At 38.8% G+C, this 22,736-nt stretch overlaps 1 protein-coding gene across 8 annotated transcripts in view; it reads right to left on the reverse strand.

Moving 5' to 3' along the window:
* Acsl4 (acyl-CoA synthetase long-chain family member 4) overlaps positions 1 to 22,736 on the reverse strand; it is a 63,636-nt gene that overhangs the window by 37,703 nt on the left and 3,197 nt on the right. For all 8 annotated transcript variants that reach the window (NM_001431651.1, NM_053623.2, NM_001431649.1 and 5 more), the window contains one exon: positions 931 to 974. The gene's annotated coding sequence lies outside the window, so the exon portion shown is untranslated. The remainder of the gene's footprint in view (positions 1 to 930; positions 975 to 22,736) is intronic.

The following is a 22,736-nucleotide window of genomic DNA, read 5'->3' on the forward strand; positions in this document are numbered from 1 at the left end:
GCAACGTCAGAGCTGCTGAGCTGTCAGAAACAAATGAGCCAGTCATTTCTCATCTATAAAATTAGAAAGTTGGGTTGAGATTTCAACACAAAGTCTAGTTTTGCTTTTAAAGGGCAATGAATGACAGAGTTTTTTTGTTGTCAGGTGTGGGTGTTAAAAATACCCCCTACCACTTACTTTCACCGTCATTTTATAAAAGTAAATGCTTACCCCTTCGAACTGAGACCTGTATAGCCTTTACACTGCAGATGGCCAGTATTAAAAAGAGAATTCACACCTACTGTTCCTTTGGGCCCTGCTTCCGAGCAGACTAGTAAAAACTTCTCCATTGGGTAACACTAGCCTAAAAATCTCTTATTTGGGAACCACTGAACCAGGTTATTCTCAAGTTCTAAATCTCAAACAGTATGACTTCCAGTGTTCTGCTCTGTTGCATCTGACTCTCCACATCATGGTCCAGAAATAAACACCTTAAAGACAATGCTGAGATGTAAGCGTATGTACACCAGAGAGATATTTACATCCATTTGACAAATAACCACTAAGGTACAAGAAGCGTCAATCTCTGAGATGCGCAAAAATGGCTACAATCCATCGGCAGTTGTGCGCTTTCTATTCAGCCCATTTTACAGACAAGAAAGCCATGCAGGCTGCCAAAACTAGCTTGGCCACATTAGTACTCAAAATTGAAACTCTGATGTACAACTCCACTTTGGAATAAGACTCAAAGAAAGGATTTAATTACTGTTCCCCTTGAGTGACATATGGGTGAAACTCTAGAAATTACATAAAGTAAGTATATTTTCTCATTTTTCTTTCCCCAATATTGTCTTTTTTTAACATTATAGATATTGGTAACTTCTTCCCTTAATAGCCTCAAAATGTGGATACAATTATAAGTCCTGAAGAATGAGTATGTGTCATACTTACAGATTTCTTCTTTCACTTTTAAGAACAGGTCAATCTCCTGGGATCTGCAGTGAGAAACATTTATTGGTACAGTGACATGGGACATCCATCTTTGCCAAACAAAACCAGGTGAGAGCCCACACTTTCTTTTCCCCTTAGCTCAGGATACGCCAGTTACCAAGGATAAACTACTAACTACTAAGATGAGTGCCTGATTCAAAGGAATAATTACAGGAGTTCAAGCAAGGGGCATTCTGAAGTAAACCTTACTCAGAATTTTTCATGAATACACAAGTGTTTTTAATAAGGAAGTTGAAATGGCTTAGCCTAGCAAAATTTTCACACACTGAAAGCATAGAATATGGTTTGTTTCTACTGAATAATAGCTTGGTAGTATGGAAACTTCGTGCCAAATGTGTACGATTACACAAGAGAAAGAACTGAGAAATTTTAATCCACCAAATACAAGGGAGAAAAACCACATCCATAAAGCTAACAAGAGAGGTTAACAAATGATTTTTTTTCCAAACATGATCCCAAAGTGTTACTAATACACAGCAGTGCTATTAAACTTCAGATAACCTCATAGTTGGAAACAGACTTAACAAACAAACCATTACAGTGTTTGGTTTGGACCCTCTCTGTAAGTAAATCAGTCTGTTAACCAATAATTTAAAAACATTCTTTGAAAAGTCAAGTAAATACTAAACACGTGATAGCATCTACTGGACATGGTCCAGGTATGAGCTGGTCTCCTGGATTTCATATCTCACGCATCAATGTTAGGTTGAAAATAAGATGTTTCAGAGACAAGTGGGAAAATATTACAGAAAGCAGCACATTGTGTTCAAACCTAAAGGTAAACTCACACCAGGCCAATCCAAAACACATTCCTTAGCAATAGTGGTGTTTTATACATATTATTAAGGAAATAGATAATCCTATGTTGATAAAAACTTGTGAATGAAAAAAAAATCTCCATCATGAAATACGTGCATGTTTTAGTTTTACATATTCACAACATTTATGCCACAATATTAAGTCTAGCTGTTTTAATATTTGTATGATTTTCACATTTTCATGCAAATTCAGTATCTTCCAATTTTTCCATAAAATAAGAAATATATACTGGATAGAAGGCCTAGGGGTGGCTAAAAGTTCTTACTGCTCTTGCAGAGTGCAGTTCCCAGCACCTAAACTGGGTAGGTTACAACTACCTGTAACTATAGTTGTGGGGGTCTGTCTCACAATGTCCTCCTCTGGACTCCATGTACACTGCCTGAACCCACAAATCTGTGAATGCCAGAACCAAGGGGGCGGGGAAGGGGAGTTGAAATTGGCTATTGCTGGCTCAGTGGTTGAGAGCACTGACTGCTCTTCCAGAGGTTCTGAGTTCAATTCCCTGCAACCACATGGTGGCTCATGGGATCTAATGCCCTCTTCTGGTGCGTCTGAAGAGAGTGACGGTGTACTCATATACATACAATAAGTCTAAAAAAAAACTGGATATTGCATGGCCTCAAATATGTATTGATAAAATGTTAATATTTATTACAAATAGTAAAACAAAAGCCAGGTATGGTGGCATACACCTTAAAGAAGAGGTGCCAGGTAGATCTCCGTGAGTATAAGACAAGTCTATTCTATATGGCAAGTTCCAAGTCAGCCAGGGTTACGTGGTGAGACCCTGTTTCCAACAAACAAACAATTTAGAGATGTAATATTTTGTTACTTTAAAAGCAAAAGTATCTATCATTAACTACCTGAAAAATTCTGGTTCTTGGAAGTGCTCTTGTTTGAGGGATTTTAATTCATGCCCTACACAGAATTGTGTCCCAAAGCTTCGCTAGGCTAAAATGCCTACTCCTCTTTGAACTCCTAAAGCTCTCCAAATAGTTGAATGATATTATCTGGTGTTATCTTAAGAGCAAGGACCAGGTCGAATTATGTCTGTACCTGACAGTCTCGTAAAAAGCATCAAATATTTCATAAGATGGATAACAGAAACTACCTCCTGGCAGGAGCCATTATTTTTTCCCTACAGCTCACATCATTCTTCATTTGTTCGAAACTATTTTTTTAGGTGCTTTTCCCATTCTTTTCAATGGGCATTTTGAAAACACACTTAAGACAAAAGCTGTTTGCTATAGTTTAGGAAGATGAAAATTCATTTTAGCTAAGCAATCTTTAGATCTTTAGTGTTGACTCACAAATGTTATTTTTTATGTAAAACTATATATGGATTGCATATCATGGCAGTAAATATTTCTTTGCAGGGCTAAATTTGTAGTATACTCATGACATTTATAATTATTTACTTTGAAGCCATATTTGGTTATATACTAGAACCATATATTTATCTAAGCTCTACTGACAATCTAGTTTTAATGCCAAGAGAAACTCATCCAAGCTAGTAAGCCAATTACTACCTATTATTTTATGTAACTCCTCCCCCAGGCAATTAGTACACAGCACGATACAGCTTTAGTGTCTAAGCTACAAGATGAGTTCCAGGTTTCAACTGAGACAAATTGTAGACAAATTCCTCTCCTTATTAGCAACATTAGGGGATTCAGAGACCAAAGAAGCAGGTATTTTAAGTATAACCTTTCTGTGTAGCCCAGGCTGGCCTCAGACTTGGCAATCCTAATACCCATCCTCCTCAGTGCTACGATTACAGACCACACAACACCAGAAAAAAAATACCAGGATAGACGTAAACTCAGTTTAAAAGGAAATAGATACACCAGCGGGGCATTAAGCTAACGGAAATAAGCCAGACATAGAAGTGTCACAGAATCAAAATGAGCGAAATTCAGAGAGAGAGAGAGAGAGACAGAGAGACAGAGAGACAGAGAGACAGAGAGACAGAGAGACAGAGAGACAGAGAGACAGAGAGACAGAGAGACAGAGACAGAGACAGAGAAAGGATAGAACAGTAGTTTGCCAGGATCTGAGGGGAAAATAAGGTTGCAGCCGTCAAAGAACAAAGTTTCAGTTATGCAAGATATTTCCTAAAGATCTATTCTGCAATATGGTGACTATAGATAACAATACTGTCTTGTACACTTAAAAGAGAGAGCTGCAAAGTACTGATGTCAGCTATATGCAATAATTAGATTAGAAAATTCAGAGGGTGATGGATTGGTTTATTGTACAGACTGTGCTGATGATTTTGTAGTGTACACTTATCAGTAAACTTATCAAGCTGTGCACATTAAATATATTTAACTTCTGCTGGGCAGTGGTGGTTCATGCTTTTAATCCCAGCCAGGAAGGCAAAGACAGGTGAACCGCTGAGTTTGAAGCCAGCCTGATCTAGAGAGAGCTAGTTTTAGGATGGCCAAGATACAAAGAAACCCTGTCTTAAAACACACACACATACCATACAAGTGCCAATGCACACACACACACACACACACACACACACACACACACACACACACACATTCAACTTATATATGTCAATCATGCCTCAGAACCCTTAAAAGATAGAATATTAATTCCTGTCTATTTGTAGAATAATTGTGTGTGTAGCTATGATGGCTCTCCAACTTATAATGAATCAAAATGAGTATGTGTAGCAATGAGTATGCAAAACAAGTCTACTCCTTTCTTTACCAGAAGGCTTTTGAGCACACATTTCTTAAGTCGGTTTACTTGAAGGAGCCTGACTTGTTCTACTACCTGTGGCAGATCCAGCTTGACTGTTTTGAAACAGGCACTAGGTGGGAGAAGCTTTTCATAGATGAACACTGCTATTACATCACACCGCCTCAAATATCCTAGAGAATAAACTGCAGGACGGTAGCCACTGAATGAAGTTGCTGCCTGGTAAGGTGACTCAAGAAGTGTGCTAACCCCGGGGATGAGTCCAGGTTTCCCAAGCTTTCACTTAAAATAGTAAAAACCTGATTAATACTTCCAGGAAATGCTTGTTACTTGGTGAGAAAATACTACAGTCATGTTTTTCCACAAAACTTGTAAAAAAAAAAATTTATCCAGGAAGTTATAAAAAGTCACATAAAAATGACTAATACAATGAGCAATAAGTGATTGGAATTTTAGGAAAATATTTCTGACTTCCTGTGTAAATTATTAAAGAAAATCTTTAGAAACAAGGTCTTAAAACACAGCCTATTCCTGAAAGTGTCCCCGGCGCTTTACAGTCTAGTATTTCCATTCCCATGCACCTACTTCCAGTTCTGCATGAACAATTTTTATTTGATAAAACAGGTAAGATAGTTTCATCAAATATAAGGACAACAAAAATTGATACCCGAGTCAGATAAAAAGGAGCTTTTGTTAAATATGATGTTAAAGAGAATAGAGAGTGGCCAGGTGTGGTGGTACCTGCTTTAATCCCAGCACTCAAAGAGGCAGAGCCCTCCAGTCGAGGCCAGCCTGGTCTGCAGAGTGAGTTCCAGGACAACCAGGGCTATAGAGAAACCCTGTCTCAAAAAAGAGGAGTGAGGTATAAACTTAAATATGTTTTATAAAAAAGAATTTGGCGATGTGTATTAAGAGGCCTTCACGGGGTTGGGGATTTAGCTCAGTGGTAGAGCGCTTGCCTAGCAAGAGCAAGGCCCTAGCAAGGCCCTGGGTTCGGTCCCCAGCTCCGAAAAAAAGAAAAAAAAAAAGAGGCCTTCACACACATTGTTATTAATTCATTTCATGACCTTCCTATAGGAATGTCTTTTGGAAATGATACGCACGCACACACACAGACACACACACACACAAGAAAGTGAAATATAGCCACTGTGACAGAGATAAGAGGTAAACTAGGAAAGACTTTGAATGGAGACTAGTAAAATAACGTGTTCATGGTATCAAATACTATACAATCACCAAATGCAGAATGGTTAAAAAATGGTGTTTATAGATAGAAAATCAAGGACAAAGGCAACTTTCTGAAACTCATCTATGCAACACGTCAAAATGTCCAGATTGTAGAATGATAGGTGGCTTTTTTAAAATTTTATCCTTAGATTTGTCCTAGATTTTTCCACAGAGAACATGTTCCACGTTTCACTAATAATAAGGAGGTCTTTCAGTTATTTCTAATGTATGCTAATAGATTTCTGTGTGTTGATAAGTGACAATTATTATGTCCCCAAAGTATTTGAACCAACTCAGAATAAGTGAAACTTAAAAGCCAAAACAGATTTCAAATATTCATACAAGTATATTGAATACTTCCTTGTTTTTTCTTTCTTTTTTTTTGGGGGGGGGGTTCAAGATCGAATATCTCCCTATAGCTCTGAATGTCCTAGAACTCTGTAGACCAGGCTGGCCTCAAACTCAGAGATCTGCCTGCCTTTGCCTCCTGAGTGCTGGGATTAAAGTTAATTGTGCACCACCACCACCACCACCCGGTATTTCCATTTTTAAACCAGATTCAAAGTGAAACCTTTCTCCTTATTGTAACTACAATGCTTTTTGCTAAAACTAAGTATCTTAGCCATTTCCTATGTTAAAATGAGGCTAACAGAATCACTGTGTTACTACAGGTCAGTGGAAAGTGCAGGTCAGTGGAAGAGTGCTTACCTAGTAGGCCAAGTGCCTTACTTCCATTCCTCAGCACAAATAAGTAAATAAATACTAGGAAAAAAATATTACTGTTGCGGTCCCACGTGAGTCACCCCAGAAACATTTCAACTACAACTAAATAAATAAATGGCATTAAAAAGCCACCAAGTATGAAACATTCCACACACAAACAAAAGTGTTAATGTCTGTGGACCTCACAGCTCCACTTACCTTTCCTATTAAACCAAACAAGAATACAAAAAATAGAAGACGACTCCATAATAACTGGCTAACCCTTCTAATGTCTGTGTGTAGAATACAGAGTATCGCTACAGAGTAATCAGAGGGTCTTTGAAGGGATTTCAGTAGTGAACCCTTTCTTAGTGCTTAATCTCGGGCCTCTGGTAACAGATACTCAAAACTTTGGACACTATCGCTTTACCAAACAGTCTTGCTTTAGACCTTGCAAGGAAATGTGATACCTTACAAATGTGTCCTGGCTGACTTCTCAAAGTAGGATGCAGAAAAGGCTGAATCATTTCAACTCCCTCAAAGTTTTCATTTCACAATGTTTCAGGCAGCGGTAAAATACCATTAAGTAATCTCACTTCCTGTAAGGTCAAGGCGTCTATGAAAGTGTCCTGCAATAACCCCAACAGGGCCTAGCTGCACATACAGCAAATATAGATATATGGCCATAGTAAGCAAAGCCAGCCTTCACTATACAAAAGCCACTTACAGGTTCCAACTCCTCTTTGAATCCATGTATGCTATGTAAAGAGTGAGAACACTAGCTATATAGCATTACACACACTGGCACGTCTGCCTCTCGCCCCCGACTTCTTCCTCCTTCACGCACGTGTGCACATACGCTCGCATCTTCCAAAATCTACAATATTAGTTTATATATAAGTAAACATTTACAATCTAGCCAAAACCTAGAATAACGCCTTGTTGATTCCAAATTAAATTCTTCATCTTAAAGGTTTATATTTTAAGATGAAATAAAAAAAAAAAAACAGGCGCACTGGAAGAAATGTCTCCATGTCGTTTTGATTTTTACATTCGTACACGCTTAAAAGACAATAGTTCAAAATATTGAAACCGAGTTCCAATTTAACTTTAAAAATCAACGACAAAATGTTGGTAAGTTAACTTCGGAAATCAACCTTTAAAATTTCTACCTTTGCAAATAATGAACATCTTGTGTGAGGGAGGGGTAGTGGTAAAAAAAAATACATGACTGGTTATAATTTCCCATCTACAATTTTCTGGAAACCTTAGGATGCATGTCAAACAAAGCTTGTTTGACTGCCAGCCAAAGACGAAAAGACTAAAGCAAATCTGAATGTCTGTAAACTAATGCAGATCCTATAAATGCCAGCTGAAATAGAATAAACTGTGTCTGCAATGCAGCCTAACAGCATGCTATGAAATGAGAGCGGAGAGCGGAGAGCGGAGAGCGGAGGAGAGCGGAGGAGAGCGAGAGCGGAGAGCGGAGGAGAGCGAGAGCGGAAAGCGCTGGCTCGCAGGCAGTGTTTCACCCAAGCCTAAGTCTCCAATATGACACTGCAGCCCAGCTGAAAGGCAGCCTGCACAGCGAGCGGGTCAGTATGCCACAACTAGACAGCCTATCTTCAATTGCTGGCTCGGACACTTACTGGAGGTTGGTGATCTCCTAGCTCATGACCACAACTATAAAATGGAGAGAACACAACTAGTGCCCATCACTTTAGCCATGATGAACTTACACTTTCTCAAAAGGATTAACTTTTGTCTTTTACCTTCTTTCCTACCACATATGTTTTCTTCTGCCATGAACACTCTATTCTTTTTTCTGGCTTCCTTTGAGTCTTCATTTAAGCAGTACTGGTAGAAAGCCCTCCCTGACTGTCCATCTCCATCACATGCAATTGACACTGGCCCTTGAGTTCTGTCCGCACTTAAGCTTCTGCTCGTGTTCTGCTTTCGCTCTCATTGAAGATGGAGCCCCTGCTTGTCTTGATCACCGTTCTACACTGGAAAGCATCATACAGGTGCAGAGCAGGCTCCAAGTAGATTGCTTAGTAAGTATTCCTTGAGTGACTATTGAATGCGAGTGACCAGGCAGACAACGGCAAGGAGAAATATAGGGAGAAGAATTTCTAAGTTATATCTTTCCTGCTACGCTGAAGTGTGAGCATCTTCATATATTTATAGGAGTGTTTCTGCTTATATAATAAGCTTTTCACTAAATATCAAAAGAGGAAGTGTCATGTTCTTACAAATCCCAAGCATGTGCCCTTTTGTGCAAAGGGCCATAACTTCATAAAGCGGAGCAAACAAGAATCCACTCCGATATGTTTACGCTTCGTATTATTATCGTGTCCCATATTCCAAAGTCTTTATTTAACTAAACTATCAGAACCACATTATGCAGCTCGTGTTCAGCTCCCTGAGTATCAGCTGAAACCCTGAGTTTCAGTATCAGTGGCATGAGGAGAGAACAAAAGCAGAACATGAAACCATGAACACAGAAGAACCTATAAGAAAAAGTATTTGAAATGGTGGGAAACAGTGAATCAGTAACAGCAGTGTCTATAAACTGCCACTGGGTGGCAGCATTGTCACTATCTACACAACACAAAAAGGAACCCTAGAGACAGAACTATCAGGTTGGTTTACAGGGCTTAAGCTGAAAGCCCCAGTCAATTTCCATACTGACAGGCATTGAAGTTCAGGTTCTCTAATCATGTGTCTTAAGTATGTTATTTTTATCAGAGATTTGTGGAAGTTAGCACTTCGGCCTAAAGATTTGTCAGCCTACTCTTCTAAATATGGAGATTCTCAGTAGAGAAAGGCGGATCAGAAAAACCTGGAGAGCATTTGCAAAATTCAAGGTGAACCACAGAAAACAGTTAAACATTCACTACAGGGCTGGAGAGATGGCTCAGTGGTTAAGAAAGAAGTCATTTGATTAAACCATCCCTAAGGATGCTAACAACACATAAACCAAACCCTTGATCACTGAGCCATCACACCTTGTAACATTACAACACAAAATTGTAGAGACGATGATATTGTTGGTTTCCCTTAAATATACATGATGTGATTCTGCTGGACCAAGTTTACTGAAGCAGGAGACAAATCCTTAAGGATCTCCTGATGGGTTTGTAACTACCACAACATGGAGAATTGAGTGGGAGAGGAATTAAAGTTAAAATACAGTCAGTGAAAACTCTTTTCTTTCACATTAAAAAAAAATCTAGTTTCCCAAATCCTTAGTAGTTACAAATGCATGTGCAAGCATTTGTTCAAGAAATATTTCATAAACTGTACTCTGCCCTAATGGAACTTGGTGTTCAATAAACAACATTTTAGGACAGCAGCCTGATATAGATAAAGAGGTACACCAAGAGAAGGTCACAAACAAGGCAATCCTCTCAGCCAACTAGATGGTTACAGACTTTTTAATTATTAATAGCAGCTACTGAATATCCAGTTATACCTGCTACTGTTAAAAAAGGAGGATTATCTGGCTTGCTTACTTAAAACCAATTTTATTTTAAAAGTTCATTGAAATGTCAGGCCATGAAAACATGTGCACAATAAAGAGTGAATGAGGCTCTAAAAGAGCACAGAGGAATGAAAAATGCCATGCCAAAAAGCACAAATAAGGAGCTCAGAGAGATGGCTCAGCAGTTAAGAGCACTGACCACTCTTCCAGAGATCCTGAGTTCAATCCCTAGCACCCACAAGGTGGCTCACAACCATCTGTAATGGGATCTGATGCCCTCTTCTGGTGTATCTGAAGACAGTGCCAGTATACTCACATACATAAAATAAATAAATCTTTTTTAAAAAGATACAAACAAGCTTAAAGGTCCTGACCCATCTCATATATTGACCAGTCAACCATTACAAACAACGCCCCCACCTGGTTATATTATTTTAGGAAGTGTAAAATCTGGAATAATTTAGATACATGGTGGAACATAGCCAAGGGAGATTTTATTACCTAGGTATTTACTACATGACACATATGCAGACTGCTAAAATAAAAGCTTAGGGCTGGGTGTACACAGCTGGGGGTATAGCATTTTCATAGCATACTCTCAGGCATTGAAAAATAAAGTAAAAACTACATAAGAACCAGTTCGAAATGAAGTGTCAGAGTACTAGAAGATACCAAGCAGAGGCACAGCCTTCTTTCATCTCAATGAATGACCTTTTTAAAAAGGAAAGTGATCTATGAATTCACATACAGTGGTCAGCTAAGAAACAAAACCTGCCAGACTTAAAAGGGGTATTCAGTGCTGATAAATACTGTCCATAAACCCAAATACATTTAGCTTCTGCTGGATCGGAAATTCAAAGTGCCTTTAAGATGCCCCTCTGCATTTATGCCTATGATCATTTAATGTCAAATGTCATCTTGAAAGTAGGCAGTAATCCAATCCTCCTTGCAGCATCTGTAACCAATGTCAACAGCAGCAAAGAAAAGTACTTTGCCTTTTCATGTGTGTGGAGCAATCTGCTGCTTACCCTTCTTCAAAAGCAAGGCCAAGGTCAGCAGCTTGATAGGATGTTGTGAAATGTTCTCTTACCTCTTAACTACGTAACTAACCCCTTAAGCTCTGCTGTCTGTCAGAGTGACTTGCAGTTATAACTATTTAGATTTATATTTATTTTTCTTATGTTTGTGTTTTGCCTGCACATATAGCTGTACGCCATATGCATGCCCAGTACCCATGAAGGACAGAAGAGAGCACTGGGTCCCCAGAACTGGAGTTTTGTGAGCTTCTATGTGGCCTCTGGGAACTAAACAGGAGTCCCACGCAAGAGCAACAAGGGTTCCTAACTACCAAGGCTCTCTCTCCAGACCGATGATCTTTTAAAAGAGGAGAAAGGTACTTTTTGATGCCATTATCTTACAATTTCCAGGACAAACGTGCCTGAAAGGAGAACTGAGGTTGAGAGCCAAGAGCCCAGTCCAGGTAAAATCCACATCTTTCCTCAGCACTGAGGCAGTGTCAGTGAAACCACAGGGAAGGAGTACCCTCAGACCTGACTGAGAACTAAACTATGAACAGAGTAACAGCCTGCAGCCTCTGGGCTGGATGTGGGCAAGCAGAGTTGGAAATCTGGTCCAACATAAAGTCATACACATTATGAACCGATTTTACAATTTGTTACTGCGACTCTCAATTGTCCAGTTCTCAAACATAAACTCTGTCAATGACAACATCTTGTTCCATGGTCCAAAAGGTGGGCATGTGGTAGAGAATCTGCATACCCTCAGACCAACTTTGAACTGCCATTTTTCTTTTTTTATAAGATCTGTTTATTTTGATGTGCAGTAGAATTATGCCTGTGTGTACATCTGTGTAAGGCTGACAGATCGCATGGAAGTGGAGTTACAGTTGTGAGCTGACGTAGGTGCTGGGAATTGAACCTGGGTTCTCTGGAAGAGCTGCCCAGTGCTCTTAACTGCTGAACTATCTCTCCAACCTCCTCTCCCCAAAATCAGCTGACAAGCCTAAAAATTTTCCATCTTAAATTTATAGTCTCTCCTCCTAAACAAAACAAATAATTCCCATGATTTTTCGTAATAATGTGTTACGTCATCCAGAAAATATTTTAAATGGTTTGTTTTCTGAGCTGAGCTAAGAATGATGCAAAACTAGAGAAATAAACGTCAGCTGAGAAAAAAAAAACTGTAATCAAAGTCACTACGTCCAAGTCATCTCAGTTCCATTATGAATCTTACACAATACTCATTTTATAGTTACGGTAGCGAATATTTGCTGGAGACTACGTTCATCAAGTTTAACACTGCAGAGCTTCACATTCTAGTTAGCATAAGAAAGCTGCCCTACTTTGCTTCCAATTGCCTTGATAAATACCGTGACCAAAAGCAACTAGAGGAGGAAAGGGTTTGTTTCATCTATAGCTTATAGTCTATCACTCAAGGAAGTCAGAGCAGGAACTCAATGAACTGAAGTACAATAATAAAAATAAAGGAACGCTGTTCACTGGCTTGCTCCTCATGGCTTGCACAGCCTGCTTTTTGAAACAATCCAGGACCACCTACCAATGGGCTGGGCCCTCTCACATCCATCATTAATCAAAACAATACCCAACTAACTTGCCAGTGGGCAATCTAACTAAGGCATTTTCTCAATTGAGTTTCCTTTTTCCCAGATGACTCCAGCTTGTGTTAGGTTGACTCAACTTGTTCTCTAAATATCTTAGAACAAACTGAATTGCAAATGTATGCTTTTCACAATTCAAAGTACACCCAGAGTCCAGACCTTCCCTGTCACTTCCCCCTTATCTTTGGTAATGACCTTGTACATCATCTACCTCCCCCTTCCTGTGGCAAGTGTCTTGAGCAATGTGGTCCTTCAATTAAAGACAGGCACAATCACAAGCCCCCCACCCATGTTCAAGACATATAGTTGGAAAGTTTCTCCCTCTAAAGATAAAACCAAAATAATATGGTCCTTACAGTTAATGTTGTTTTGAGAAATGTACCAGCTACCCAAAAGTTGTTACTTACAAATAATCCCCCATTTTACTAAATGTTAATCATTTCAGCACTAGGCTACCCACTAAAGAGAAAAGAGTTCATATAGCCAAAGAACATGGTAGAAATGTAGGGTGGCACAGAAGACAGGAAGTGGGCAGCTATCCTGAAACAAAAGAATTTTTCTCAGAAATACTACAGCTAGCGCCATCTATCCGTGGGGCCTTTTTTCTATTTCTCCCCCACTATTAAACCCCTACTGTGCTGGGGACAAATATCTTTTTAATCCCACTATTATTCATTGAGTTCTACCTAGGCAAGTCCCCAAAAAAACTGTAAAGAGATGGCTAAGCTACAAAAGTCATGTGGCTTACATACAGCAACAGGACCAACAGGAGGGTTCGGTGGGTAGAGGCACCATGTGCAGACCTGACTGTGTCTGAACCCCGGAGTCCACAAGGCTGCAGGAGAGAGCCTGTTCTCAAATACTGTCCTCAGACCTCCATGTGTGCAAAGGCGCATGCACACAAATAACAAGCCGAGTGTTATCTCCAGGATAACTTCAGGTACATATTGAGATTCGGTCTCAAAACATAAATGACTCAATCAGGGATTAAAAAGAATGTAGGAAAGTCACTGCAAAGGTGTCCGTTTTTCAGTCATCTCTTCTGAAACAGTCTGTACTTTAAGGTGTTACCACCTGTAAGGAGGTATAGTGCTCACCCCTGTTATCCAGGGAGGAAAATAGAAGACATTCCTTAAATGCCTGCAGCTGTGGACAGTACCACACTTTATCCATGCTCGTGTTTCCTTGTGGAACATCCCTATAATAAAATTTAGTTTGGGATTTTGGCAGAGAAAGATTAACAGCAATAGGGACTAGTAAAGTAATTATAACAAAAAATACTGCGGTAAAATGTATTTAAAACCCATGAATTGTTCATTTCTGGAAGTTTCCATTTAAGATTTTCTAGCTGGATGTGGGTAACTGAAAACTCAAAAGTGAAACTACAGATAAGAGGAATTCTTTGGAAAAGAAAGATACTCCATATAAAAATTAATAGTTATCTCTTGGTAATCAACAAAATATTAAAAAGTAATACATATATTTATTATAATATAAAATATATTATATGTAATATAATGTATAATATAATGTAATAAAAGTAATATACATTTATTTATAGATTATATAACATAACCCTAACCCTAACCCATATAATTTTTAAAAGTTAGTTGCTTATGAAAATCCTGGCCTTATATACTTGACACTAAAAATGAAAACTACAACATCCTCAGATCAGTCATTTTGTTTTTATAAAAAGTATAGAATGTATAATTGTGTTTAAATGAAGATGTTAGTGCCGATCGACATTTCTATTTGTAGAAATAAACCCCACATGGCTTCCCAATTAAGGGTTGCATAACTCACAAAAGGTGCACCTGAGTCTTGCCTTTTCTAGGTTCCAAATCTGGAAACAGCTTGTCTCCAAAATAATTCTAACCTACCTTTGTGTGATGCTTTGAATGAGAGGGTCAGAAAGTTGAACATTTGGCCCCCCAGTTGGTTTGGGAAAGTGATACAGCCCTACTGGAATTATAGCACTGGGGTGGGCTCTGAGAGGCAAGTCACTCTTTCTGCTTCATGTTCAAGGTTGAAGATGTAAGAATCTGAGTTCCCTGCTCCTGCTGCCGTGTCTGCTTCCCTGCTGCCTTCCATGATGGGATCCTACCCCTCTAGAGGGGAACTTTTTTTTCAGTAAGTTGCTTTTGATCATGGCACATTATCACAGCAACAGAAAAAGCAACGAATACATCTTGTAAAAAAAATTGTCTGGGCCTAGCAAATCCAAATAATTTCTGAAAACTTTTTGGTCTTGTTTTGGTACCTGTACTCTCCATACCCCAAATATTCCACCAAAAGACTTTAAAACCATCCTAGACTGAACTTTTTTTTTAATCTTTTGCTTTTATTTATATGAGTACAGTGTAGCTGTCTTCTTACACATCAGAAGAGGACATCTGATCCCTATATAAAATGCTGTGAGCCACCATGTGGTTGCTGGGATTTGAACTCAGGACCTCTGGAAGAGCAGTCAGTGCTCTTAACCACTGAACCATCTCTCCAGCCCTAGACTGAACTTTCAAACTGGAAAGTCTCTGGTTCCAACTCTAAGAACACCATTATGCTTGGCCTACTTTTCTCTACTTTTCTGAAACATCTTTACCTGACCAGCCCATGACTACCCTTCAGGTCTATCCTTCAGTAAAGCTTTGGTTTTTCAACTTCTCTTTTAACTTCCTTCTTGACTTCATAGTTGCTGTGGCCAGGTAGAATGCAGTTACCTTTTACTTAGATTCTTTCCAGCGCTACATTACTGTGCCTTCTTTCTTGTCTTCTAAGCCATAACAGGTTTTTAAGTTCACTCACCAAGTTCCTGTTTCTGAGAGATCGTTGAAGCTTTCTGGTCAACCTTGAAGCAGCAATGACTACCATAGCCTAAGCAAAAGTAATGCCCACCCACCCTCCTCTCCACAGTAACAGCTCCGTTCACTTCTCCAGGTTGCCTTAGATGAGTGATCCTGCAGAAGTCTGTCCTGACTTTTTCATAGCACTGCGATAATGTAACCATACAGTAAAGCAGTAAAGGAAAGAAGAAAAACTAAAAGAAAGCAGGTGCTTCAGTATGCCTCCACCCCACATCAGCCTCATCCACAACCACTGGAGATCACCAGAAACTTTTCAACACCTTTTCTCATTAGTCAAGTAACAACTACAGAACCTTTACGTTAATTCTCCTATACCTGTCACCTTCTTATTCTCCTAAATCTGTGACCCTATTAACCACACCTATGAGTGGAAAATCCACCTGATATGAAATCCAACTCCAAAAGACTAAGATGCAGACAGCCTTGGAAAATGGGCTGTTTCAATCACAACCAAAAATATAAGTATAACAAATATTCACATGAAGAACCTTGTCCACACAGAATTTTTAAGTAAAAGGTCCTACTGAATTTGTAGAAAATGATTAAAGGAACAAACAAAACAACAAAAAAAAGAAAAACCATGAAAAGAATGTATATATGATGGTGGTCTTATACGGCTATAATGAATTTCACAAATTCCTATTGCCTAGAAAGGTTGCTGCAAAATCTGTTAGTTACATTTGTGAGGATGTTGGTGTAAAAGCAAGCCCATTGTGCTCCAGTCATATCTGAATGACAAAATGCAAAGAATTATGGGTACTATGTATACAGTAGGCTTGACCACCTAGTTCTGCATAAATCCAACTTGTGATGTTCACACAATGATAAAACCAACTGACATAATTTCTCAGAACATGTAAAAAGTGCCACACTTCTGCCACTTGTTCAGACTTTAATCCAAAACCACTTGAACTGCTTTGAAGTTGAGGACATAAAACTTCACTGGCCATGTCCTTTTGTTGACTATGGCTTTTCCCAAGATTACAATTTGTCAAAAAAAAAAAAAACCCAGCTCTTTGTATAAAAATATTATATTTACACAGCACTGGCTTTTTTCCTCATCTTTTTCAAAAACATAGGATCCTCAAAGATTCCTACAATAGGGTGTAAAATTAAAAGAAAGTTATAAAATCAGTACGTATAGTAAGAAATTTTGTAGAAAGACAGTATACCTGCTTGTATCTATGAATGCCAAATGTCTATATGCATGCAACTGTGTATAAGCAAGCATCTACATTAGAAAGTTAACAGCTCTGAGTATGGTATTTTATATTCTTGTATGTATATTTTCAAAGTAGAAAAATGCAGAAGATCTCCATGGGAAAAAGTTATGTTTTATCAAAACATGAATATTTACTCAGTACAAGCTATTGCATTTGCCATACAATAGTCATAAGTATCCTCCAGTGGGAAGATGTTTCTTATTAACTTACACAACTACCTAGAAAACAGCAATTTAAAGTGTTAAATACACTATAGATTTATACAGAATAACACGTTTCCTCTAATGCCACTCCCTTTTCCTCTAGGGATAACTGTTCTGCAGCATGTTATCGTACCTTTTTTATTATCTGCACATGATAAGCTTTGTTTGCCTTTAGATAAGTGGAATGATGATGTATAAATGCTCTACGACTCCTTTATAATACTCTAGAATGACTGTCAGTTCATCTAGGTCTCTCTGATGGGAATCTTTTTCCTTCGCTCTTTGTTCTATGGTACTCTATAGCACAGAAAAATATTTGTTCAAATTATTTATTGGTTTTCTGAAACACTACGTAACCTTGAGTGGCCTGAAGCTCACTATGTAGTTAGTCAGTCCGCCTGCAACTCCATTCACGGAGATCTGCCAACCTTGCGGCCAAATGCTAGGATTAAAGGCATGCGCCACTACACCTAGCAAAATGTGTGTGCGTTTTTAACTGAGAGGTTCAGGTACTGTCCATTTGCTCAAAGTATTATATTTAATTTCTAGCAATGTATCTTTTGCAAAATGGTTTGTATTTCCCTAGTTAATTAGATAAACTTAGATCTTTTAAAAATCTAAACAATTAAAAGATCTAAACAATTAGATCTTTTTTGTGTTCATCACTCTTTTATCTGTCAGGAAAATTCCAATTCACGCCCCTCCACTGCTTTTCTTAAATGTACATCCATACTTAAAAAAATACATTTCCTGCACACCTTTCTCATGGATCAATAGGCTCACTACATATTATGTTTCTTATGCAGAAATCCTTTTATCTAATTTGAATTACAACAGTTAATATAATTGGGTAATTCAACTAAAAAACTATTCTTAATGTGTCGAGTCACAGAGCAAACATTTCGGGTTATCTTCATTCCATTTTATCAGAGGCAAAGGTACACTCATTGGCCAAACTCCTGACATTGGGCCAAAAAGCCAAGATGTTCCTCGTGATTGCAAACAAATTTAACCTGACGTCCTGGGATAAAAATGTCAAGGAACTGAAGATACCTGCAAAGCCATGAGCATGTAGACAACTTCCAAACTCCTGTATTTACATAAAATGTCTAACCTATACCTAACTAAGCTATTATTTTTAGCAATTTTCACTCATTGACTCTTCTTAAAAAAACAACTCATTGACATTCACTACAACGAACCCAATATGATCGTCACCGGTTTAACCTAGGTGTTGAACTGTTTGCTTTGTTGTCCACGCCCCACCTCCATTGCCTCCTGGCTGGATGATGCGAAGCAAATCCCACACCCTGTTTCATTTCACTTGTTTCAGGAAAACTGCCAATTCTGCCCATCTGTATTTTATCCATTTAAAAAAGTAATACACCAGGATTGGGGATTTAGCTCAGTGGTAGAGCGCTTGCCTAGCAAGCGCAAGGCCCTGGGTTCGGTCCCCAGCTCCGAAAAAAAGAAAAAAAAGTAATACACCATATATTTTAAAAACACTACTGGAAAGGTGGCAGTGCAAGCACACTGGACGAAGAGCAATTCTTTGGTTTATAGTGTCTTCTACCAAAGAAACGAAGACCATCAGCTAATACACTGAATCAGGCAAACCTACGTTTCTACAGCATACTTAGATGCTACCCCTGCCAAAATCTGCTACTTTCCTTTTTGGCTTTGTTATGCTTTTTATGTTTTTCACAAGACTTTTTTTTTAATATGCAGTTATATTTTTAAAATATATCGCATATGCTTCTGCGCATGATGACATCCACTTCCTTCTAAGTGTACGGCCAAGTGTCTGTCCCAACTTCGTTTCCATCTTCAGTCTGATGCTTAGGACATTTAAAAGAACTGAAGTGTCAAGCTAACAAAAGAAGGAAGTTGTGCAAACAAAATAATAAACCCCAGTGGAAGTTCAAATTGGTAGGCTCCTAGTATGCACTTTAAAGATCACAAAGCAGTTTCTGGTACAAAAACAGCAGCCATGCCCAGTTCTCTCATTACCAGTCTGGCTAGGAATAACCCAACTGTGTAAGCCTCTATCGGAACCACACTAGTTAACCATACCTGTAAGTGGACGTTCGTGCTGGAATAACCACACCTCAACAACGAAAACCAACCTCACCGTTCTTAACTACGCCTTAATTCTACTGCCAGTAAAGAAACTCAATGCAGTCTTCTGAACCAAAATACAACCCAAGGCTGTAAAATGTCCTTTACAAAATAAAAGAGATTGATCCTAGTTGAGGTCGCCTTATCTGGGAGTTCATTAGAATTTTTCTCTAATGGTCCAGAGAGTAAATAGACTCGGGAGACCACAGGGTCTCTGTGAATACAGCCAGACAATACATAAATGGAGCCATATGGCTGTGTTCCAACTCAAGTTTATTTACAGAAACAGGTGGTGGACAGGATTTGGCCACAGGGAGTGTTTTTCTGTCCCCTGACTTATACCAGTTTGCTCTTTTTTTCTCGTAGGAATTTGATACCCTAACTGCACACTTACTGGCACAAATATGGTAGCAGCAAAGACACACGTGACCGCTGCCACACCACCATAAAAATGAGTATTCTTAAAAATAATCACTAGTCCAACAAGTTCTTATCATAATACAGACACACACAACTTTTAAATAGAGGTAGTGCAAGCATCACCTAAAATTAATATTCGCTGTAAAAAAGTTAAGGGTTGGGGCTGCTGGCTCAGTGGTCACTTGCTCAGCACGTACCATATTCTGAGCTCTGTCCCCGCAGCATACAAGATAAATAATATTTAAAAGAAATAACAAGTAGTGACTATAGAAGAAAAATATAGTGTAGACAAATTTAATCGTGTTTTACTCTCGAAGAGTAAATTAAAAAGCCTACTAAGTATATGGTTGAGATAACTTCACTACTCAAAATGCAGAAATATACTTTCAAACTGTTTAAATGAGAACGTCTATGCTTTGTATAATTAAACAATCTTTGCTGAGAAGAAACTATACTTTTGACAAAACAATCTGAATTTGGAGAGTGAAACCCACTGTGTGTCTGTCAATTCGATGTTGCATTCAACAATTGGTAAAGTTATAAGGCACTCTATTTTAAGGATAGCAGCCATCTTAGTATGGTAAGACCATGTGTAACCAGAGTCACAAAGCCACTTGCCACAGAACACCTCCCAGCTCCAGAACTCAAACAGTGAACACACTGCTTACAGTAAAAATATATAAATAAGGGATGCAAGGCAGAACACAAAGGAGTACAATTAAATAAGACCCCTTGAGAGCAGAAGCACAGGTTTTATATATATTATATATATAGTATATATATAAATATATATAAATATAAATATATATATAATTTAATTAATTTTTCCTGCAATCAATGTAGTCGCTGTCTCAGCAGTCAAAAGTGAAGTTCTACAAACTCCCTGTGAGGAGATTCGAGCCACAAACCGAAAGAATATAGTTGCGAGCCATATAACGACAAACATCAGTATTTGAAATATACAAGGAACTTTTAAAACTTGACAATTTCAAAGAACCCAACACAAAAGCAGACAAAAGGATAACTGATATTATACTCAAGACCCAGCAGCAGCCTGGTAGGTTGTCTAAGCACCAGTGGATGGCACCACACACACATTCATGGCACTCAGTGGATTATAAAAAGGGAGGGGGAGTGGACACAAAGTGGGAGGGCTATATGGTTTGTGGGGTGAGATAGAGGAGGAGGGAGTGGGTAAGTGGGGTGGCTATACTTTAAAAGACTTAGTAGTGTATTCTCAGGACTGACCATTAGGTACTAGAAAACCAGTTGGTGTGTTCCTCCCGGGGAAGGACTGACTACCTTTCCTGCTCAGTGGCCTATAATTGTGTGCAGGGCTGAGTCCCTGCCCACGCTGGTATTTTCATTAGTGTCCTCCTTACTCAGTTCACATTCAGGTGGTCATGATGGTGACTTTATGGATAGAGCTTCTGTTGCTACTAGGAGACACAATCACTTAGCAAAGTCCATGATCCTCTGGCTCATACAAACTTTCTGCCCTCCTCTGGCAATAGTCTCTGAGCCTTAGGTTGGGGAGTGTTGTGTGTATTGGGACAGAAACATAAGCAAAGTAACATATGGACTCAACAGATTATAGTTAAGTGTATGTGTGTGCACGCAAGCACAAATATAGAAATATAAAACAATGATAAAAAGAGGCCACATATTTTAAGGAGAATAAGGTTGAGTAGATGAGCACATTTAGAGAAAAGGGAAGGGAAAAACATTATAATTAAAAGTACAACCTTGGGGACCAGAGAAATGGCTCAGTGGTTAAGAGCACTGACTGCTCTTCTAGAGGTCCTAATAGTTCAAGTCCCAGAAATCACATGGTGGCTCACAACCATCTGTAATAGGATCTGATACCCTCATCTGGTGTGTCTGAAAACAGCTACAGTGTACTCATATAAATAAATGAATAAATAAGTAAATAAATAATCTTTAAAAGAAAGAAGAGTGGTTTGGGAGGTGGGGGTGGCTGGAGAGATGGCTCAGCAGTTAGGAGCACTGACTGCTCTTCCAGAGGTCCTGAGTTCAATTCCCAGCAACCACATGGTGGCTCACAACCATCTGTAATGGGCATCCGATGCCCTCTTCTGGTGAGTCTGAAGTCAGCGACAGTGTACTCATTTAAATTAAAAGAGTACAACCTTACCATGCCTTTGACCCCAGCACTTGGGGAAGAAAAAAAGCATACAGAGAATAAACAAAAAAAAAGCAAATGTAGATTGTGAACCATTAAGGTATTGCAAATTAAAACTACAAGGAGATATCACCTCAAAGAATCAGTAGCTAAGGGAAAAGATAGTTCCTAATGGGAATGTAAAATGGCAGCCCTTGTGGAAATCATTTACTTTGAAATCTAAACATGCAAGCACTATAGAACCTGGCAATTGCATTGTTAGTGAAAAGTTATGCCCATACATGGAAAGAACCAGAGGTTCTTTGATAGGTACATGGTTAAGCATACATCTATGACATGCCATCCTAGTCACTAATGAAGAGAAACAGGTTATTGATTAAGGATATAAATCTCACGAACCTCCAAGAATTATGCTAGTGGTAGGAGGTAGTCTAAAAGGATTACAGTCTCTGTCCCCATTTACTTAGCATTCTTGAAATGACAAGAGACAGAGAGATAGATGGCTGTAAATATAAAAGGGCAACATAGAAAGCCCTTGGAGATAGAACTGTTCTATGACTTTGCCGACAGAGACCTACACATGCTACCAGTGTGCAGAACTAAATACTCACAAAGTGCATGCTACAAGTGCTGAAATAGGGAGGCTAGAAGATGGCTTAGTAGGTAAGAGAGCTTGCTGTTCCTGCACAGTACAGGTTAGTTCCTTGTCCCTGTATTGGGCACCTCACAATGCCTGACTCCAAGGCATCTAGGCCCTCTTCTGGCTTAGAGCATGCTCGCATGCATAGAAATCAAGAAGAAAAATAAAATTTTAAAAATAAGAGAAAAATGGTAGACTGTGAACATGGACACACTGTATTCATTTCGACTTCTTAGTTGTCCTGTTATATACTAATTTATAATATTAACATTGGTTGAAATCAGATGTGGGGTATTACTAAGCCTTATAACTGTATGACAACCTATAACAATACCAGAATCCATAATCAAAAAAGAAAAATGGATAAAATATCTGACATCTGCCAGTCGGAGTGGGAAAGCTTATTTTTATTCCTAAGGAAAGTCAAGGGAAGGAGAACAAGAAATGCCACGAGCCACAAAGGACCAACAGGAGAGCCCAGGTGTGGTGGCACACACCTTTAATCCCAGCACTTAGGAGGCAAAGGCAGGTGGATCTCCTGGGCACCCAA

This window comes from Rattus norvegicus, chromosome X (genome assembly GCF_021556685.1).
Source record: "Rattus norvegicus strain SHRSP/BbbUtx chromosome X, alternate assembly SHRSP_T2T, whole genome shotgun sequence".
NCBI classification, from domain to species: Eukaryota; Metazoa; Chordata; class Mammalia; order Rodentia; family Muridae; genus Rattus; species Rattus norvegicus.